Consider the following 16,346-nt stretch of genomic DNA (forward strand, 5'->3'; position numbering starts at 1 on the left):
TGTTGTGCACAAGAGAATGAGAAGCAGGCACAATAGTCAGCCATGTGCAACATTTGCCTGTAGCAACTGACTGTGCCCGTGAAAATCAGTAGGTACAGCAGTTCTGAAAATTCATATAGAGATAGCTGCATATTGCCTGCATGCACTGGGAAATGCTCTGAAGTTTCCCACTCTGTACATCAGTCATCTGATTTGCCTGTGTCATGTACTTCTTACTTTCCATACTCCTTTCCAGGTGCTAGTACAGTTTTGCATCTTTTCCTGCTACCACTCAAGCCAGTAGTAGATTTCTCATCTTTACAGAGGAGAAATAACTCAATTGAAATTAATGGTGAATAAATCAGTTCCCATATGCATATAATGCCAACAAAAGATACAGATTCTGAAAACATCCTCTCTTCTTATGCTAAGCACAATGACAGTTCACAGTGTAAGAATGCAGTACAGTCTTATCCCCTTCCTGATGATTAACACATTATATATATATAGTCTTAGACCCCAAGAGGAAAAGCTCTAGTATGTATATATATAATATATTACACACATATTCAGATATATGTAACAATATATCTGCTGTATAATTGAATTTCTATTGCAGGGATGAGATTATATACACCAGAACAAAGTACTATTATGTATAGTTGTGCAAAAGATTGTTCTGGCTACTAAAATGGGAGTAGAAGTTACTGTGCATTTTAACTTATTAAATAAAGTTTTGTGGGACAAATTGGGTTCTAAAGCAAACGGCAGCAGTTAATGCTTAACTGCAAGTTATTATACACTCTGATTTTTTCAGTTGCTGTGATTCTTGCAGTCAGAATTTGTTACTGTGAACCATATGTATATACATGTGTATATCTGAAGATGACTGTAACTCATCCTTGTCAGTGTCCACTGCAAAATGTGCCTGCAGAGTCCTACAGTAGAGGTTACTGCTGGCCTCTGATTTTGACTCTGCCAAAACCCATCCATGCCACCCAAGTAAAGATGTCCTCAGCCCTCGGGACTTCTTCTCTTGAATTTGAGAAAACCCCAGCAACACTTCAACACTTTTCTCTTCTTTCCTTCTCAGCCTCCATTTGCAGCTGACACCCCCTGCTACCAGTGAAGCCTGTGTGTAAGAGCTCAGGGCTCCTGGCTCCATTTGGTCATTGCAGCTGATTTCAAGGTACTGCTGAGTCTGTGTGCAGTGAAGGTAGTGAGGATCAGGCCCCCACATCAGAAGGGGAGATGGTCCTATGGCAGTGTCCTGCACTACTGGTATCTGCCTCCACTTCACTATGCCAGCTAGCTGCAGTCGTGATGCATTCCAGCCAAAGCAGTCTGCATGCTACTGCTAATTTTTCATGGCTTTGCAGTAGGCTATATAGCCACCGCTCTGTTCATGGGATGGGAGCAAGAGAAAGGCTGAGGAGGAAATATGAGGTGTTATCAGTTCCCTTCTGGTTTTCAGGTTCACAAAGATCAGATAAACCAACTTAAATCTTGCACAGATGTTGGTGTAATGAAATACATCAAGTAAGATAATCTCACATCACAGGGAGGAAGGAAGGACACTGTCTGGTGGTGCTATTCTGTGTATTCTTCCACAGGTGGGAAGAGTCACATTCTCATTCTCATCTCCTGTTTTCTTGCTAGAGAGCAGGCAGTCCACAATGCCTGAGACAGCTCCCAGCCAGCTATCCCATATTCACAGTATAGCTCTGTTCAGAAACATGGACTGGGCCTCAAGTTACAGCATTTGCTGGTGCCTCTCCCAGGGTCCCTAGAATCACAGCTCACTGAGGATGACAAGGCATACATGTTTGGGGTTCTTGGCATTTCTGTTTCTTTAAGTCATTGGGGCACACTCGTAAGATTTCCCAGTGATGGAGCAGAACTGCTGGCTTCCTCTTTTGTTGGCAGCAGCACCGTGCCTTCCTTCAGTAGTCTCTGCTCTGTGATGAAAAACAGTTATGGAAACACAAACACTGCTTTGAGTGGTTAGCATTGCTGAAGAGCAAATGAGGAGTGCTATTCTGCAAAAGGTGGAGAGGAGTCACAAAAAATCTAACTTATTTCCTGGACAAAATGCACTGAAAAACATGTTTGCAATCAAATATTCAACAGCTCACTGTGATAAAATGAATCTCTTTCTTATCCCATGAATATATATTTTTTTCTTTTGTTAAGATTTCTGCTTTTTCTTAGTTGGAAACATCCCAATCATCTACAAACGAAATGTTGATGCTAAAGTGTATTTCCCTTCCCTTCCCTTCCCTTCCCTTCCCTTCCCTTCCCTTCCCTTCCCTTCCCTTCCCTTCCCTTCCCTTCCCTTCCCTTCCCTTCCCTTCCCTTCCCTTCCCTTCCCTTCCCTTCCCTTCCCTTCCCTTCCCTTCCCTTCCCTTCCCTTCCCTCCCCTCCCCTCCCCTCCCCTTCCCTTTCCTCATTATATTCTTGGATTCTGTTTTTCCATAGCACTATCTCTAAACATGCATACACATTCTACTGGTGATTTGTAGAGCTTTCACTTCCCTCCAGGCTCTGTAAAAAGAAGCACCAAGCTAATTGCCTCTTCTCAGCTGTGTCATTACAGAGACCATGTATGTTGAATTCTGCTCAGTTGACCCCAGCTAAGTCCCTTGGCTTTACAGAGCTGAGTAAGTCATTAAATTCATAAGTAGATTTATACAGAGCTCAATGTTAACCACAATGGTTACAAAGACATGGCTCTGATTTCCCAGAAACGTTATCTCAGACACTGCTTTTTGGGAAAGCTTTGAAAACATCTTTTTAAGTTGTGACTCCTACATGCTTCACAGTGTGTTTCCATCATGCTCATTAACGCATAGCTGGCATTTACTTATTTCTATATTTCCTGTAGTCATCCACTATTTTCAAATCTGAATACATCAGTGATACAACCTTTCCTTTTTACTGAGCCTGAACACCCACAAAGCTTTTCCTCTCCACTTGCCTACTGGATCATTCTGTAGGATTTAGCTGATATTCTGCTTAATGCTCCTGCTCTTGTGCAAGACTTCAGCAGCTGGTACTACTGTGGAACCAGGCTTGAAAGGTAAGGATGGTTGTCTTCTCTCTCTAGGAAAACAGTAGCAACAAAGAAACAAGAGCATAGGATATTTCTCCATGTTAGAGAGAAGCAAACTCCCATACAACTGCTGCAACTTTTCTCCACAAATCATGTTTTTTCTTCCCACCAGTATTACCTTAAAACTCGTATTAGATTTCCTGTAGCCATAAGAATGCATCAGTCAGATTGCATACAGCCCACAAGAGACACACAACTATCACAGTTATTGCTACAACACTGTGCACGAGGCTGCTGCAGTGCGGGCTTACTGCCTTTGCTACACCCAGCTGCAGTAGTCAGCGGTAAGATTGAACCCGAGAGGCTGCAGAGGACTCGAAAGGATCCTGCATAGGGCTGAAGGCTCAGAGTTATCATTTTTGTAGCATTCTTTGGCCTGGTACCAAGTTGGTGCCCCGTGCCAATACTCAGTGATATATAAAAAGGCAGAGGCAGAGCAAAAGGGTTCTTACAAGGAATGATGACCTCCTCTGTTCAAGGCAATGGAAATAAGACAGGAAAAAACAATCCTATAAAACTATTTAAAGGCAAGAAATCTGAGAATATTTCTTTCTTCTTTTTTTTTTTTTTCCCTTTCTTTTCTTTAATATGGTGACCGTTAGGGATTCCTTTCTTGTTATAGGAAACAGTAAAGATGGCATTGAAAAAGGCTTGGTCATAAGACCTGCATTCTGGCTCCTTTTCTGGCACTGACCTTCCAAATGACTTGTAGCAAATCATTCTAAATTTTCCTTTTTCTGTACTTGAGCGTCAGTCACTAGTCCACTCTCACATATAATAACTAACTTCAAGACAGATCTCCAAAGGTTCCTGTGTAATGCTGAAAGGAGCAATATTACAAAGGGAAAATCACGTTTAGGCAACCTGACAGCCCTCTACAAGATGACTGGCTCAAAGGATAGGGAAGAGTAGTGGGTGTTGTCTACCTTGACTTTTGTTACACTTTTGATACTGTCTCTGGTAACATCTGTGCAGACCAGCTAATGAAGTTCAGGTTGAATAAGTGGACAGTGGTGTGTACTGAAATCTGGCCAGAAAGTTGAAGGAGGTGATCCTGCCCCTCCACTCAGCACTGGACAGAAACATCTGGGTGGTGGGTACAATTATGGGCTCCCCAGCACAAGAAAGACATGGACATAATGGAGCAAGTCCAGTGAAAGCCACGAAGATGATGAAGGGAATAGAGTATCTCTCATATTAGGAGATGCCTAGAGAACTGGGACTGTTCAGCCTGGAAGAGAGAAAACTCAGGGGGGATCTTATTCATACATATAAATTTCTGAAGGAATGGTGTAAAGACAAGAGCCAGATTCTTCTTAGTGATGCACAGAGAAAGGAGCAATGAATTTCAGGAAATTCCTCTTAAACAGAAGAAAGGACTTTGTTATGGTGAGGGTGGCCATGCACTGAAGCAGGTTTCCCCATGAAGCTGTGAATTCTCCACCCTTGGAGATACACAAAACCTCACCAGATAAAGACCTGAGCAATCTGCTGTGGTTAAACCTGGTCTGAGTGGGTGGATTGGATTCCCTTCCAATGCCTACTGTTCTGTGATTCTGTAAACGTTGGGATTAGCTGTGCAAGGTAGTGGCAGAGATGGCCTCCAGTGATTACTCAGTGTTAAGAGAATTACTGGGAAGCATGATGAAAGGAACAAAATAAAATAAAATAAAATAAAATATCCCACATTGCTATTGCCATATTCTCAAAGACCATCTGTCTGATCATCCTTGTCATCTGCAGTGAAGAAAAAGGTAATATATATACATAATACATGTATAAGTCTCTCATCCTCTGATACAGGGGAAACCTGGTTTATAAGAACCAACTTTAGCTGCACAGCTTGGTCACGTTTGCAGCTCAGGGTAGCTCCATGCAGAAATAAGAGACAGATCAGCTTTTTTTTCTAGTGACATTTGAGGGTCATGCAGTATAACATTAAAGTCTGTCTGACACACAGTATTTAAAATTATCATCAACATTTTCATGCACCCATTAAGACAGACATATTAAATGTGATTTCAGCTGCATAATATCCCAAGAACAATCACCTGCTGGTGAAGCATTTTCATCTGTTTCTCTTATGGACAGCTTATAAATTATTTCAAAGAGAGGGTAGAGAACACATTTAAAACTCCAGTTTATTCTGATCATAGTGGAAAGTTTAGCTTGAAAGACACCTGCATTTGTAAAAAAAGTGTGCATGAATTTGTATGTGCTTCACCAAGAGCCCAGAGGACAAGAACAAGCAAAAGCAGCCTATAGTCAATGAATGAAATGAACACCTAAGTTCCCAAAGCTGTCATAACCTTTCCTTCTGATGTTTACCAAGTCCTTTTCACAGATTAAGGAGGTGAAACACAATATCAAGGTCAAGTGATCTGCCTCTACTCCAAGAGGCTGCGACTGCAAAAACACTGGCAACAAAGGAGAAGAAAATTCTTCTGCTAAATTAACAGACGTGAGGTATAACACTTTTTACAATGATCACATGACAGTGCTAAGATGAACATGTTAGCAAGGATCCATCTCCCTAAAGTGAAAAGGTGCTGGTTAACACTCTCAGAATGTTTTGAATCTAAGCAAGGAATCCAGGCATTCAGGTCTGCCCCCTCTGTGTGAATATTTTACCATGAGGGCTCCAGTTGTTTCAGATTTCCTTCTCACACCAAATGGAACTGATGCCAGACAGCAGGTTTGCTTGTACAGCTGAGCTGAATTTACAGCCCTTCTCACTTTTATGGACCCAAAGTGCTGACTGGCTTGCATGCTTCATCCAGTTGAAATACAACCTGGGCACAGTGGTGGAGGGGAAAACTGTTGCCTAAGTCAGAAAAGATCAGAATTTTCAGTAAAGCAAATAGTGTTCCCAGACTGTTTAAAATGGACTGCTGTCAGTCCTTTAAAAACATTTATTCAGTTCTTCATGTTTATTATGCAATAGGTCATGAGTGTTACTAAGTGTAATGCTGAGAGCTGGGTAGCTGAAATTAGTGCAAAGCCTTTTTATAAACTGCTGAATTTCTACATCCCCTGTTGTCATTCCAAGGAGTTGCAGAAAGATCATTATGAAATGATGTCATCTTTAATCAAATGACAACTTTGAAAGAAAGACTAGAGGGACTGCATCATAGGAAAAAGCTCATCAAACTAAAAAGAATAGTCAGGACTTTCAGCATGAGTCCTGAGGATCATTTCAGAGACTATGAAGCTAAAAGTTAAGAGTCTTGAATCTTTTATCTTTTTTTTTTTTTTAAGTAGTGATCATCACCAGTTTTTCGTAAGTTAACTGGGAAAAAGAGATCACTTTGATTTTTCTAAGTAAAGAAAAAAAGAATTATTTGAACTGTAACATCTTTATTTAAAAAAGAAATACCCGTAGATTAAATTTTTCATTGAAAAATATCAGCTTCTTAAAAACACAATTACAGTCAAACGACATTATAAAAATTGTGCTACTTATTAAATCCCAATTTGAACACAGTAGGACAGCACAGTATTTTTTAAATCTAATATTCTCTTCACTGCAGTTCTGTTAAAACCCCAGAAGTCATCCTGTGGAAGTGGTAGGCTACAGAAAAATTGGTACTGGCATATCCAGTATGAGAACCAGACACCCCAGCCAGAACTCTGTGCAGCTGACAGATTTGTGGTGAACTGTCTCACAAGGCTTGATGCAGCTATTGACAAAGCCATGCTACTCGTACCCACATCTTACTGTCACCCTTATACTATCTCCAGCTTGTAGACAATTTACTCAATCTAGTCTAGTAGTTTCAAAATGCCTTAACAATTTCTCTTGTTTCTTAAAGTACTGGAGACAGTTGAGTAAATGCTAGTAAGAACTGTACTAATTTGTTGTTGTCCAGATACCAGCAACCTTAGTGTGCTATGGTTTAGGAGTTTTGAGTCATTTCATCCAGCCTTTGAATGTGACCAGCTCTGGGATACAGGACCACAGCAGCTGAACAGTGCACAGCATCACAGGAGAAGCATGGCATATAATTTCTAGTTGAAGTATGATAGGAAATAATACAGACAGAACGTAGATTATCTGAGGCTGATACTTGACAGGAAGGTTCACACGATGCTGAAGACTAGGTTTCACTCTACATCTCAGCAACTGGAAAAGTATTCTTACACAGATGATAAGAAACTAAAAAGTAAATAAAACAGCATTTGCTTTTTGGCCTGGGGTTAAACTATGGGATTATTTCACACAACCTATTCTGAGGGTTATTGTTGCATGATTTTTATACTTGCCACATGCAAAGAAAAATGTCCAATTTATTGCTGAACTGAAGTGTACTATCTAGGGTATTAGAAGTGAAGGTTTTGATGTGGACAATATGTGTGGGCTGAGTCAGTGACAGAAGATGACCGAAGGAAAAATTGCAGGGCCTGCTGCCAGGAAGCGAGGGCATCCAGCATAAGAAAAGGTCAAAAATATCATTAAGGGGGCATGGTTCACTTAAATATGGACATTTCCAGTACCTCTAGAGAGCCACATTAAGTTGCCAGCTAGAAAAGCATACATTTGTAGGTGATTTTTGTAGGCAAAGATATTCAGACATACCTAAGGGTATGGTGGCTCACTATGCCTGACCATTTGCACCTGTCATTGGGTGGTGGCTGATGCATTCTCTCCATGGCAGCAGCACCAAATGCTCCAATCATATTAAACGTGTGGACAGAAATTCAGTCAGTACAATGTATTTTGCAGGTTACTGCTCTCCTGAAACCATGTCAAAGAAATCACTGTGTTCACAGTAAATTAAACAATATGCAGTGAACCCATTTTTAGAAAAGTTTTTAGCCAACAGTCTGCACCTAGGCAGGAAGTAAATGGTAATGACATAACTTCTTAAAGCACCTTTAAAAGAGATAAGCTTTCAGGAAAAATCTCCAAGAGGTAAATTAACAATGATTTAAAAATGATCAAAGGACTTTCTGAAAATCCCCAGGTTTAGCACTTGTACGTTTTTCATCAATCAGCTTGTGTTTATTTTTAAAACAGGCTGTATTAGCATAAAGTAAGGCCATATCATATCACTAAGCCTTATCTATATTTTGTAGAGCACATTGCAAATGCTTTATTTTCATTTTCACCTTCTTAAACAGATCAGCACATATCAAGAATCTGAAAGACGGCTCTGTGCTTTGCTAGCAGATGCTGTATTGTGTTCTCTGTTAGATTTAGTGCAGGATTAACTGGATAAAATTTTCATCCCCTATTCATCAGGGGATGAGAATCAATGATTTAATAACTCCTTCTGGTTCTACAAATGGACTGACAAACCATCAGCTAGCATCCAAGACATCCACTAAAGAAAAGGAGCTAACTGAAATACCGAGAATCATTTCTAAACACCACGTGGTATTGTTGTGTTGAAGAATTAAGAATGACTTTAAACTTGTGAAATGTATCTATCTGTCCTACAGCCACAAATGGTCGTCTGTAAAGTAGCTAACTACATAGGGAACATAGAAAAAATAGAAATCTATAAAAATGACAAAGAAAAAGAAAAAGAAAAAGAAAAAGAAAAAGAAAAAGAAAAAGAAAAAGAAAAAGAAAAAGAAAAAGAAAAAGAAAAAGAAAAAGAAAAAGAAAAAGAAAAAAAAAGACTAACTTCCTTTAATTAATACCCTGAAATGAAAGAAAGTTATTACACATTCCTTAGATGTTTCAAGGCCAGGGCCTCATTATCATCTTTGAATTGCAGATCAAAGACTGAAGTGTGGCTTAAGATGTATTTTCTAAACCAGAGCTTGCAGTTCAATGTCTGCTAGATATTTAAGATAAGTATGCAATAGAAACAGAGTTCATTTCTATTTATTCCTGCAGAAAAACAATCAGACTTTAAAGAAAGGTTTATATGATGGAAAAGAAGGGAAGGGGCGGGAAGGGGCTGGAAGAGGTGGGAAGGGAAGGGAAAAGGGCTTGGAAGAATGTTGTCTTTTACTTCCAAATTTTGATCTACATTTTGAATGATGTTTGATTATAATGTCCATTTGGCATGAGGTAGTAGCTCAATGACTAGTAGCACCAAAGTTGTCTAAGTGACAAGGTAAACACTCTTCTAAGGCTGTCTTTAAAGAACTGGCACTAGCAGGCTACTGCCTACTAACCTTGATTTATTATATGCTGTTTCCTAGCAAAAAATTATAAACCATACATACTGTTCCCACAATTCAAGAAATATTTGTGGGTTTCTTTATTTGTAAAAAGTCAATCAGGAAATGGATTTATCAGAAGGCAGTAAGTTCACTTTCCAAGTATTCAGAGAAGCAGTTATCATAGAAGCTCTTCATGCTCCAATCCAGAGAGTCCCAAGCTTTGCTCCTTGTTGTCACTGCTACCTGTCTACTACTTGATCTTTAGTCTGCTTCTTTTTCAGGCACATTGGCTATGTCAGGCTTGTTTTTCAAAGGTGCTTAAAATTTACTACAGCAAAGTCAAAGGTTTGCTAAGTTCATGAATAATATTAAAATATTTATCTCTAACACAGTATTACACTTTACAAGGTCACTGGCAGCTGTTTAAAACTGAGGTAATGAAAACTATCCCTTGAGCTGAACAGTGCTTTGTACTCAATCCAAAAGTGATAGTTAGCCAGCAAAATGCTGCAACTAGTTTCACTGAGCTTATGACCAAATGCTTTAATGCACACAGGTACAGCAGAAGCACCAAGACGATTTACAGACTTGTTATTAACCATATAATTCCATGTTTTTTTGGTAATCATTTTCTGTGGTTGGTTTCTCACAGGTTTTTGATTTTTTTGTTGTGGGCTGGGAGTGATGAAAGCCAAGTAACTGTCCAATTGTATCACATAATACTCAATATGCAATTATTTCACAAGGCATACTAGATTCTACTATAGTCTCAGCTAAATTTTATTACTTAGCTATAAAACAGTTCTGTGGATGAATTTGTTAGCCTTGGGTTACATACGTAGCAATTCAACAATGTGCACCTAAAGTGTTTAGCTCCCGTTTCTAAATCCAAGGCTCTTGGACATACTATGGTACAACTCTTCAATGATTTGCCATTTAACCATTTTCTTCTCCTTGCTCTTTGCACTCTTGACATCTGAAAGACAAGCCACTTCCTTGCAGCCTTAGTTGAATACCATGGCCTTCCTGGCAGCACTGGTATATAAAACATGCCACACCAGATTACAGGTCACTGTTGGTCAAATCCAGTATCCTGTTTCCAAAATAGGTTAAATACCCATCAGAAGGTTCAGGAAACCCATACATGAGAAATACTGTGACACTCCACTTACAGCTAACAAGTTATGAAACAGTTCTTGTTTCTTCTTTCATGCTTTTTCCAGAATTCTTGTTTAGACTATTAAAACTGTAAAAGTTCTGGTAAATTAACTACATAAATAATAGATAGGTATTATGAAAAACTTCAGCAAGTTTCCCCAGTATGTCTGCAGAATACAAGTTAATTGACATGAATTGAATTATTGGATGAAAAGGCAGAATAAACTAGAGACTAACTAAGGAAACTCTGCATTGTTAGGGCCTGATACAAGCTTACATGGTGCATATTTATTAACCCTAAGGAAATGGAGCTGAAATTATCATCCCATCTGCATAAATGTTCTGCCTCACTTCCTGGCCAAGTAACATTTGAGAACTTGATGAGAGAGAAGGAATCTTCTCCAAAAAGCTGGCATTCCTGTGACACCACTCAGGAAAGCGGAGAGCTGCTAGAGGATGTCACCTCTGTCCACGGCCACAGGGAGGCTGTGAAGGCTGGCTGGGCAAGGGGAACTGCCAGAGGAACAAGGGAAATGCTCCTGGAAAAACTTGAAGACTCATGGCTTACATTAGATGTGAGAGAAGATTTCTGCAGGACAAATTCACCATTGCAGCTGCTGCTCCAGACTCCAGGTTAGCTTTGTTTGGGTTATTGACCAATGCTCTTCTGCCTTACCCATTACTGGTGGCCAGATTCGTAAAAATAATCCTAATTTTTATTTAATGGCATAAACTCCCTCTGACACCATCAGAATGTTGGGTTCCACTCCAAGCATCTTCCCTTTTCACACCCTGCAACCTCCATATCCATAGCTGACATTTTGTGACTCCTAAGCCACCCATCAAGCACCTCTAGATCTGAGTCACTAATGTGACAAAATTTGCTTTTAACTCTAAAAAAAGAATTACCTCCAAATGTATGACATTTAAAACACAGGCACACAAATCCCATGCCTTTGTGTCCACAGCTCCTGATCTGTTTAAAAAAAATAAAATAAAAAAAAATAAAAATGAATCTTCAGAAACCAGACTAGTATTTGTTCTTCAGGATTCCTATCTCCTCCCCTCCTCTCAAAATAGATACGTAATATATTTATAAATCAAAGAAAGTGAACACACTACTCAAGGAACTATACTAAAAAACAAAAAAGTGTGAAGTTTAAAAAAGGCAGATCAGCTCTACACTTTTCTATGAAAAAAGCTATCAAGACGTCTGTGATCTCCATTTCCATTAAATATGAAGTGGCTGAGAATAAGTCAAGGAGGATTTAAAATCTGAGCAATGTTATTCCCTGTACAGATGTCTATTTTATCCATTTAGATACGCTATGAGCCATAGCAAAACAGATTGCTTTACCTTTAAAAACAGAAAAAAGAATTCATGTGAAGTTAGATGCTGAGCACAGCCACCAGCCCAGTGCAGGTGCATGCAATGGTGGATGTTGCCAAGAACTTGAGAACGTTAGTGTTTGGTTTTACAGCAGCAAGGGCCTGACCCTTGCAAACTGATCAGCCACTCTTCGGCCCCTCCTTCTGCAGAGATGGGGCCCCAGCAGCTCCTGGACACAAGAGCAGTCTGTGGCAGCTGCTTTTCATTAGTGCGCTTTGTGTACTTCAGTGCTCTTCACAGAGCTCTCTGTGAACAGCAGAAACAGCAGAAACAAAACAATTGGAAAGTTTGCCCTGTTCATTTTACTCACTCCATTTTGTTCACTAACTATGATGGGAAAATAAAAGCAGGCTCACTTTCTCTTCTTTTCCTTCCTTTAGCCATATTTCTCACTCTCCAAATTAGTCTATGGGTCATTCCTGTGCATTGTTAGTGGTTCAGGAGAATCACCACTGTGGCTAGAGAGTAAAAAGAAAGACTATGCTCTAGTGTGGGGTTCATTAAGTCAGACTTCAGCTTGATGGGGATTTCAGTAGCATAAGCATTTAAAATGAGCAGTAATATAGAAAATACATACTCACCATGATCTCTCTGCCCTTGTGAGGCCCCGCCTGGAGTGCTGCATCCAGGTCTGGGGCCCCCAGCACAAGAAAGATGTGGGGCTGTTAGACTGAGTCCAGAGCAGAGCCACAAAGATGATCAGAGGGCTGGAGCATCCCGCCTATGAAGAAAGGCTGAGAGAGCTGGACATTTTCAGCCTGGAAAAGAAAACGCTCTGGGGTGACCTTATTGTAGCTTTTCAATACATAAAGAGGGCTTATAAAATAGATGGATAGCAACTTTTTGCTCAAGCAGATAATGACAGAATAAGCAGGAATGGTTTTAAACTAAAAGAGTGGAGGTGTAGGTTAGAGGTTAGGAGGAAATTCTTCACTGTGAGGGTGGTGAGGCACTGGCACAGGTTGCCCAGAGAAGCTGTGGATGCCCCATCCCTGGAGGTGTTCAAGGCCAGGTTGGATGGGGCTTTGGGCAGCCTGGTCTGGCGGGAGGTGTCCCTGCCCATGGCAGGGGGTGGAGTATGAAGATCTCTGAGGTCCCTTCCAGCCCAAACCATTCTGTGATTCCATGATTCTCCCATGTTAAATCTTCTAGTCGCCTCTAAGCAGCAAATGGGAGACTCTTTCACCTCACATTATTTTAAAGGTCTTTTGGTGAAAATCAGCATGTAACCAACCAAAAAAAAATCAATAATGGAAGTTTATAAATACATTACATATACAAAGAAAAACTGTGCCCTGTCTTGCTTTTAGGAGTGCCTCAGAGGCAGCAGCAACAGGCAACATGCAAGTGGTTACTTTGTTTATTTTAACATTTATACTCCAGAGCCTCAGTGTAGGGCTGAATCTCATTAACATAAATGCATCTACATGGAGATCAAAAAACACACACAAGGATGTTTAGAAGCAAAGTCTGGAAGAAAAGTTTTAATTGAATGAAACCACATTGTTCCACTAGTTTGAAGAAACATAAACAAACTGCTGACTTCTAGGTATCTAATTATATTTTAGGAAAGATAAAACCATGAACCTTCCTTCATTTGTGCTAAAAGGAATAACACAGGATCCTAAGACACTTGCTAGCATAGAATTACTCACACTATTGAAACTGCCTATAAGCAGATTAATATGCTTTGTGCCATTAACTTCAACTATCCCAGTTCTCCACATATTGAAATGTTGATACAAAAGCCAGAACTTGGCTTGTTGATACAATAGCCAGAACAAAAGATCGCCCAGTAAAAAAAAAAAAAAAAAAAAAAAAAAGTAGAGGACAATAAAAATGTAATCGGCTGATCAGCTGAGGCAACTTTCTTTAATACCCTTGCCTATTTATGCATCCTTTGTTTTTAAAATCAGATTTCACTCTTCTGACCACCCGCCTAGTTTCCTACTGCAATTATATTTTATTGCTCTTTAAAAAAGTGGAACCATAATTATTAGCCACTAGTAAATTTCTACATCCTTGCCAAAGTCATTGACAGACTAGGAGAGAGCACTCTTCACCTATCCAAGGCAAGAGATCACTGCATCTCATTTTAAACCTGGTATTTACATCTTTTATTTCCTTTGCCCATGCCTTAATTTTGGCTCAGTATTAGATGCATGTGAGAGCATGGAGGGAACACAGAGCCTGCAATGCAGAGAGAGAAGCATAAGCATAAGCTTATACATAAGAGCACTCCTTAGATGATGGATGGGGTTACCACGTCAGCCACAGCATTGCAAGCTGGCTGCTTTTGAGAGCTGCAGACATGAAGACACCATGGAGGAAGAGTGGGAGGTAGCACTAGTTCTCTGAGTTTCTGCTGCCAGTGGTCATTGATGGCAGGGGGTCCTCTGGCATGGGGGAAGCACCTTCACACAGGAGAGAGCAGGCTGGAGGCCACAGACATCCAAGAACAGAGTTTCTTCAAAATCTGATCAACCTTCAGGTCTGTATTCAAGGGCCATTAGCATTGTCTAGAGAGGGTAGTGTCATTTCTTTTGCATAAATTCAATATCTGGGACAGTGCAGCATAGTACTTTCAGTCTCCCGTAGGCAAATGTGTTTCTTAAACATTAATCTAAAAAAGAAGTAAGCTTAAAATAAAAGTCTATGTTCATTTTATGTCCATAGCCCTCTGCTGCTGAAAGAGAGCTGCAAATGCCAAGGTGACCTACAAAGCCACACATCCTGCTCCACCTAACTATTACTCTGCTTCTTGACAGCTTCCATCCTGGTCTTTGAACCAGGAACAAGACTAACAGTAAAGACATGAATCAAAAAAAAAAAAAAAAAAAGTAAAGAAAAAAGAAGGAATCAAGACTTTAAAAAAGCATGCTAGAGAACTTGTTGAGATTTTTTAAAAGCCAGTATGATTAACTTTTCAAAGAAATTTTAATGAAAGACAAAAGACTTCAAAATGCTTAAGATTCCAAATCAGTAACAGAATCATGTTTGCACATGCATCTATATGAATGCTACACACATTTACTCAAACTCCTTTCGAAAGACATTTAAATATGATTTAATCATTCCTTTTCTTCTTATTCTTTTTTTTTTTTCTCCAAAAACTACTGAAACCATCTATTTCTTTAATTGCATGCCAAAGCCTGAGAGAGTTTAGTGGCACTGAAAACACTGCTCAAATAAGTGAACCAATTAGATTAATTGGCACCAGAGGAACTGTGTGCTTTTGGACAGTACACAGATGGAAAAGACCTTCAATGTTTAGTAGTTTTCAAGCTGTGTTTGTAAAGCTTTGTTCTCTTCAAGGATTGTGCCTACATATCATGCTACTATTGATTTTCACAGAAGAAGAACATGATGCACACATCCTGTCACAATGTGTGTCCACCAAATATCTTCCATATCCAGAAACGCACATTCTGGAAAATATTTATCCCGTCTTACTTTCAGTCACAAAACAACTCAGCATGCTGAGAGCACTTCTGGAGAAGAGAGGGTAGACACACAAAGCAATCCCTTAAACAAATAGTAGGTGATTTATATTCATGTTTCAGCAGTGCCATAAACAAACAAATGCTAAGTTTATAGACAAAAGCTAGGTTCCACCAGAAGAATGTTCTCTGCTTTTTCAATATTTTTTTTTTGTCTTTTGTCATCACCTTGCAACCCTCCAAGGAATTTCAGTAGAAACTTTCTTCTGGGGTTGGCAACGTATTTAGTTTTCAAAAGTACTCAAGTACAACATGCCTTGTTCATTTCTCTATTACTAAATAGGAGTTCAGACTTTTTGCAGCTTTTGCAACACTTGCGCCAGGCAGCTGCAAGCGCTCAGAAGACTTCCACAGTTGCAATATATGGATGGGCATCAAGGAATTAAACCAATATCTCAACAGCTATTGCAGAACTGGCAGCATTTTTGATGAATTATGTAACACTTTTGAACATAGTTTTTTTAATACCTCTGAACTCATTCAGATTAACTGAGAAGCCATAAAGAAAGAACTGACTGACTATAAATTAACAATACAAAGAGCTTCAGAAGCCTCCTGTGAGGTAAAGGAATACTCCCACTTTAGCATTACTAAAAACAGTATTGAAAACAGAGAGTGTGATGACAGCCACAGAGAGCTTTGTGGAAGCAGCACTGTATTCCAACCATCCTTTTCACCCAGTGCTGCTATGCAGACATTTGTCTCTCCACCATATCTGCAGTAAGGAGGGAACATACCGTCAGCACAGTGGGATTGGTAACTTGGTGGCAAGTGGTCAGCAGTTGCAGCCCTACAATTTCAAAATCCTTTTGAAAAAATAAACACAGTTGACTACAGAAATGATCTGTGATTTTGGTCCCATACAGCGTCATAAGGGAAAGGGAGAAAAATCACCAGACCTTCCCATGATAGCTGTTTGTTTGTTTGTTATAACAGAGATCAGAAACTTACCTTAAATACAAACTTGAAGTAAATGGATGATGGGTTACTGATCATGGACCCTATAGACTTCAAAACCCATCCAGATCCCGCACTCTAATGCAAATGTGCTAATGAGACATGAGAATAGCCTATTGCCCACGTACAAAAG

This window comes from Cygnus olor, chromosome Z, assembly GCF_009769625.2.
Source record: "Cygnus olor isolate bCygOlo1 chromosome Z, bCygOlo1.pri.v2, whole genome shotgun sequence".
Classification (NCBI taxonomy): domain Eukaryota; kingdom Metazoa; phylum Chordata; class Aves; order Anseriformes; family Anatidae; genus Cygnus; species Cygnus olor.